The 7,329-nt window shown below is 30.7% G+C and overlaps 1 pseudogene across 1 annotated transcript; it reads left to right on the top strand.

Annotated features, from left to right (window-relative positions):
• The first annotated feature begins 3,476 nt into the window (after window positions 1-3,476).
• LOC149546909 (alpha-galactosidase-like) lies at window positions 3,477-7,116 on the top strand (annotated as a pseudogene). The gene is made up of 15 exons (XR_016354386.1): window positions 3,477-3,642; window positions 3,769-3,827; window positions 4,665-4,721; window positions 4,809-4,843; window positions 4,928-5,031; window positions 5,171-5,246; window positions 5,449-5,507; window positions 5,590-5,655; window positions 5,763-5,846; window positions 5,949-6,013; window positions 6,115-6,197; window positions 6,292-6,382; window positions 6,488-6,537; window positions 6,620-6,760; window positions 6,871-7,116. The product of XR_016354386.1 is annotated as an alpha-galactosidase-like (transcript).
• The last annotated feature ends 213 nt before the right edge of the window (window positions 7,117-7,329 follow it).

Below are 7,329 nucleotides of genomic sequence, written 5' to 3'. Positions count from 1 at the left end.
TCACATTTTGATATCTCATTTCTTTATAAAAGATGACATAGGTGTGTGCTTTTACAATCCTATTCATGATATAAGAGATTCCTATAGTTCTATGGTAACTAATATATCAGATCCTCTCATGGTAATATTACATGAGGCAAAGGATTAAAGGATTTTTGTTGTGGAGCAATATTTTGAGTTTTTTCTTATTATTAGATGATGTTTAGAGGGTTTTCTTATTCTTATGGTGCAACATTTGAGGGTTTTGTTGTTGTGGTTTCTCAGGATGAGGTTATTCTTGTCAATTTTCCTATCTCATGGTATTTTGAGAACCTAGAAAAAAATAAATTTTAAAACTGAAATAAATTTAAATAATCCCTATTATAATTCAATTTCAAACTAAAATAGTAAATAATTAAATTGTTACCTCTTTGATTGTGCGACATTGTTAAATTTATGTAAATTTTGAGAAATTCCAAAACAAGGTGGAGCATGATCAGGCTATGTAAAACTCAGCCTCAGATAAGTTTCTATTCTAACATCTTGGTCATTGGAAATGAGTTTGGCTCATACAAAAATTATAACTTTAAGTTCTTCATAACCTAATTAGGTTTTGATGAACCAAAAATTACTATTTTAAAGTTTTTCAAAACCTAGTTTTTTTTTTTTATAGATTAGGCTCCATATTCATGAAGTCATATTGATTGGGTCAAATTTTAAATAACTGAACCCATTTCATTTGTTGAATAAATTAGCTAAGTCAATAGACCTTACAAATTGCATTAGCGATGAAAAAACTTTTGTCACTTCTTTCATATAATAACTATTTCCTATAGAATTATCTTGACACATAAACTAATTAATTGTTCACTAGTATGAAGAGATCCATGGGAATGAAAGAAGATCCGATAGGCTTTCCAAGACCAAGGGTAGATTCAAACAAATGGCTAGACACTTATAGGAGGATGAGGAGGAAGATACTAATTCGAAGGAGAGTGCTAAGATTTTAGGGGATGGTAAGGAAAAGTTGAAGGATGATACAGATAACAAAGATGGGGAGAAGTGGGATGACATTGTTGATGGCACCTAGGATTTTGAGGAGGAAACCCTACTAAGGACCCATCCCAATACCCCACCCATATTTCTGCCACTTTCACCCTATTATTTGATGCTAACCCGAAAGACCCCAAATCTGAAAAAGCTTCCCACAACACTATTTCTTCCCCCATAAGGAATGATGGTATGGAAATCCTAAAGACTTCCTGGAACTGTAGGATCAGTGTAATGCACTGGAGGAAGGCTTCACCTTCTTCTCCAAGTTCACTCTGAAGGTGACCCATGTGACTATGACCACCATCCAACTTCTGGCTCATGAGAAGGAGAAAGAGGGCCTTGGGAATGGATATTCAAAGCCACTCTATAATTTCCTTGTAGAGGACTAGGCCAAAGTTCTTTTGGCTGAGAAAGGAAAGAAGAACGTTGCCAGTTAGTGGCCTTCCCCTTTATGGTCCTTTGTTCTTATGCCTAGTGTTTTTTGGGGTTCTCTACTAGTTGTTTCTTTCTGTTTTTTTTTATAGTTTTTTTTTTTATTCCATTGAACTTGGGTATGGGTTGTGGTTGGTACGATGCATTGACCACCCACATGCCTTTTGTTAATTTGTTAAACTCTATTAGTGTTAAGTGCATGAACTTTAGTAATTTTATTTACTGTTATGATGCTACTTCTATTTTCTATGTAAATTGTTAAGGGGTCTATTTGGTTGTCTACTGGTAGTTTTGCCACTATTGTAAAGGGTCAGCCCCCTTGTTTTGGCTGCTTTTATATTAAAAAACAATGGTGTATTACTCCTATTGTTATGATATTAAAATTTGATCACTAGATCCATAACGATCTATATTCTCTCTTTGATTTGCATGTTTTAGTGTTCTATACACTTTTACATTATACTATTAGATAATTTTGAAATTTCTCTCCCTTGTAGATGTTTTCTATTTTCCTTAGAGTAAAAATGGTAAAGCTACATTTTTCTATAGATTTGTCCAGTTAGTGTAGAGAGCTCCTCCCCAATTTTTATTAAGAGGTAAGTGTGGATAAAAATTATTTAATTCATCACCATCTAATTCAAGTATGGAGCATTATCATATTGAAAATATTAAGTTTGGATAATAGAATATTTAAAACTTATCAAGAGAACTAATGTGTCCAATTACTTACTTACCATCACTCTTCCATGTCTCTATCCCTATATCGTATTATATGAAAGAAAACATATTCACATTAAAGAAACACATTTTATTATCATAATTTTTTAAGTTATTACTACTTTTATTATAAATAACGAGGAGATTAATTGTATTAATTTTTTAAAAATCATTTTTATATTAATATTTATTATCAAATTGATTATATAAATATAAAAAAAATTAGATAATTCATAACTAAATATTTATTCACAATTAATATTTTTCTTACAACATCAAATGAAAGCCATTGAAATGACTAAATGATAATAAAAAAATCATATGACACATAGTTGTGACCATTTTCTATACTTATATCAACCTAAAATTATAACAAAACATTGAAATAGTAGTCCAAATTAAAAAGAAAATGGTCATATTAATTATGTTAAAAGAACAATAGTCTTATCCTTCTTGTTTTGATGACAAAATTTTACATTTAATATAAATGACTCGTTAAAATTATTATTTATATATAGTTGAAAAAATCTTTTATTTTTCATAGTGGTACCATCACAAAGCTATTCACAATAAAATAAAAAGAAATATTAAATATTAAATTTTCTAAGGAATTTCCAACATCAGTCTATAGACTCTCAACATTTAAAAATAAATAAAAAATAAAAAATAAACATATCATTATATATACAATTCCAAATCTGATAGAATTCTCAAACAAGATTCAGTAAAATAAAAGGAAATCATAAATATTAAATCTTTCAAGGAATTTCCAACATCAGTCTATAGACTCTCAACATTTAAAAAAATAAGAAATAAAAAATAAACATATTATATGTACAATTTCAGATCTGATAGAATGATAAAACAAAGATTCAATAGTCGATGGGTTTTCAATATCAGTCAATGGTTTTCAACATAAAAAAATATGAACCATACAAACATCACTATCTCCAAAGTTCCATTACTTTGACTTTTCTTATTTATAGTGAGATTCCACATTACATATGGCTTCAAAACATATTGGACCCATTATTTTGGAGTTACATTCTATAGAAAAACATGGACACCTAAAATGTGCACGATGTTGACCAAGATATTTACAAGGTCTTGTTTACAGCCTTGTTTTGTGAACTTGCCCATGTCCCATTACTGATTCGATGCCGAATACCCATGTCCCACTACCGATTCCATGCCGAATATAAAAAATGACTTTATCTGTTCTGGAACCATCTCAAAAAAACAGCTTTCTACATGAATTCCAAAGTGTTACAGCTTTATACATGAATTCCAAAGTCTTTGCTACGTAACTGGAGTTAAAATTCGCTTGCTATAACTAGGCCTAGAATTTTTGAATGTGGAGACACTGCGAAACATGAAGATCGTATGGGTTTCACTTTTTGCAATTTTGTGCTATCGAGCAGAGTCGGGATCCAATGGGCTCGGTCAGACGCCTCAGATGGGGTATATTGTTTCTCAGTTGCAAATACCCGGGACTAAATTTACTGAACCTTAGGAATACTGAAATTTTTAATTTATTAATGCATTTATACTGGTACAATGATTTATGTTTTTCCGTTCTGCGTTTAGGTGGAACAATTTCAATCATTTTCCTGTTGGGATTCATGAGCAGATTATTCGTGAAACCGGTATTATTCATACTTCCAGCCTTAGCTAGGGTGCTATGGTTGGATTCTACTTGTCTTCTTGGATTCTATCTGTATTAATTGTTGTATTCGATTGTGATAAACATTGATTAAACTTGTATTGATGTCTCGTTTAGTTTCAGTTTTTCGCTTTGTTTCTTATACTCCAAGCTTTGTATGATATGGTTTTATTAGTTTTAAATGTACCGAAGTCTTCTAAATAATGAGGCCATTATAATTCATTGGGGCAATTAAATTCATTGATGAGTTAATCTTGGTGAATTTGATCATGAAGTTTCTGTAATAATTTAGAAATAATAGAATTATTTATTTATTTTTGTCTAAATTACTTTTACCATGACAAAACTGAGTAACAATAGTATAGTATGAATTTTACAATAACTTGGCCATTTAAACTAATGTTGGTGCTAGCAGATTACAGTGCTGTATGTTTTAAGGTTTTTTTTGGTAAATGTCTTGATTATGAACTATAAAATCATAACCTATAATAAAAAATTAAAGAGATGAATAAAAGTTACTTCCTTACGAGTTCATATGCAGTAAACTCTAGAGAATAAACATAGTGTTGGATAGCTAATTCACTAGCAGGGGAGGAGAAGATCTTGATCATCTTAATTTTTTCATAATCTTTTTAATTTATCTCATTTTGACCATGCTCTTTGTAGATTATCCTTCATTGTGAAAGATATGATTATATTTATCTGTGTGCATTACTAAAAATTATATGTTTTATGATGTATTTTAAATTTTATACTGATCAGTGCTTCTTAGTCTACTGATTTCTACAGAGATAATTGTATTGATATGTGTATTACGCAGCTGAAGCAATTATATCCACTGGATTATCCAAGCTGGGATACGTGTATGTGAATATAGGTCAGATAAACAACTTCTCTTACGTATCTTTATGTACGTCTTGACCAATTAGCTATTACTAATATTAATCTGATTGTGTCAATAAAGATGACCGCTGGGCCAACCTGGACAGAGATTCTCAGGTGCGTAATTAAGAACTGAATGTTACTAGAGTTCCATTTGTATTTTTTTGATGTAATGAAACTGAAACTGTTCCATCTGACCAGGGTAATCTTGTTGCCAACTCTACTACATTTCCTTCCGGCATAAAGGCATTGGCAGACTTTGTTCATTCCAAGGGACTTCTGATTGGAATATATTCAGATGCAGGGTGAGCATAGAACAGATGCATATCAACCTAACAGACCTATGTTAAAAATTATATAAAATTGTAAAGTTTTGGAAGAGGAGATTAAATGTGATCACGATTAGGTCAACAACTTATTCTACAAATAATTTTGATTTCTCAGATCGTTGACATGTGCCAAAACCCAACCAGGCTCTCTTGGGTATGAAGAGCAAGATGCCAAGACTTTTGCTTCATGGGTAAAACGTTACTGTCATTGCAGTTATATCTCTTATTAGTATGAGGATTCTAAAAATTGCAATTTAATTTCTATGATATACTAACGAAACTATTTTTCATATAACTTATGCATAGATGCATTCTAAATACTCACCAAAATCTTAACGTAATCCTTATTTTTTTCAAATACTAAGTAAAAGCCATTGAATGGTGAAAAAGCAGGGAATAGACTATTTGAAATATGACAATTGTCACAATGAGGGAGTAGATACTAAACAGAGGTAAACAATCTCCACACTAGTTCATGGATCTATAAGTTTTTGTTTGATATTCATGGCTGTAAAAGATGCTTGAAAATATCAGGTATACAACAATGAGTGAAGCACTCAACAAGACTGGACGCTCTATTTTCTATTGATTGTGTGAATGGTGAGAAGCATTTCTTTAATCCTATAAGAATGTATGCCTGGGCATTTCCTTATTGACAATATCAGTATATTCATGGGTTTTGTTTTATAATGGGTAAAATAAATTAGGGGTGAAGAAGACCCTGCAACTTGGGGCCCTAAGATTGCAAATAGTTGGAGAACAACAGGAGATATACATGACGACTGGCACAGGTATTAAACATACATGACACTTCATTGCTATGGATTTGATTGCGGAGATGACAAATTCCCTCTCTATATATAATTCTTACTACAGAAGTTTCATAATTTCAGAATGACATCTACAGCTGACAAGAATGATAAGTGGGCTGCTTATGCAGGCCCTGGTGGATGGAATGGTATATTCAAATATGAAATGGTTTTAGGATAATGTAAAACTATAATTTACAACATTTAATTTCTTTTTATATTGATACGTGTTCTTGAATTGATGAATCAGATCCTGACATGTTAGAGGTTGGTAATGGAAACATGACCACAGAGGAATATCGATCTCACTTTAGTATATGGGCTTTAATGAAGGTGAATAACATGGAAATGGGACTATATAAATTTTGGGTATGTGTTGAATATTTTATTATTTATATGGCCATTTCAATTGTACTCTTATCTATAGGCACCCTTGCTTCTTGGTTGCGACATAAGGAATATGAGTTCTGAAACTATAGAGATTATAACCAATGAGGAAGTCATTCAAGTCAACCAAGGTGGGGAGTCAAAATACTTTTAAATATATTTTTTTAATAAATTTTGTTGACAATGTTGTCCTATCTTTATGTTGATTATTTTTTACTACCGAAACCTTTCTCTAGATTTGTTAGGAGTGCAAGGAAAGAAAGTGAGCAAGGAAGGAGATCTTGAGGTATTGAAACATTAAAAGTATTTATTAAATTTAAAAAATAAAAATTATTTAGAAGAAATAATTTATTTTACTATATATATAGGTATGGGCAGGACCATTATCAAGGGGAAGATATACTGTTATCTTATGGAATAGAAGTTCTGAAAGAGCTTCTATAACTGCTAAATGGAATGACATTGGTCTGCCTGAGAATAGCGTCGCTGAAGTTAGAGATTTGTGGAATGTAAGGATACATTTATCCACTTTCAAATATAATTACATACATTTATTATGCTAAAATATGTACTATTGAATAGTCAGATGAATCTAACTATGGTTATCTTATTGTTTCAGCATTCAAATCTCAACGGAACAATGCAAGGCAGTCTAACATCAATAGTTGATTCACATGCTTGCAAAATGTATATTTTATCACCATCCTCTAGTTAAGCCATCCATTGAAATAATTTGGGAGTGTTAAACTATTGAATAATTATGATGTCACTTACATCATTGATTAGTAATCTATTTGTATTTGTCATAAGTTGTAATAGTTGAAGTTAAAAAAATTAATAGCTGGAGAATAGTGAATTGTCATAAGTATTGGTATTTTCAGATTAAAAAATTAATAGAGAATAGTGAATTCTAATGATGCTATTTGATATAATTTAATCAATCCTTGATTAAGATTAAAAAAATATCATATATACATATAGATTTTAGAAATTAAGATTTGACATATAAACATTAGAAAAAATTAAAGCATTATATTAATAATAAAAATACTAAATTTTCATTCATTCAAGTAGATAT

This window comes from Cupressus sempervirens, chromosome 7 (assembly GCF_028749045.1).
Source record: "Cupressus sempervirens isolate cs-2001-9-10 chromosome 7, ASM2874904v1, whole genome shotgun sequence".
Taxonomy (NCBI): Eukaryota; Viridiplantae; Streptophyta; class Pinopsida; order Cupressales; family Cupressaceae; genus Cupressus; species Cupressus sempervirens.
Note: the sequence above shows the minus strand (reverse complement) of the source record. Positions and strands in the feature narration are given on the sequence as shown.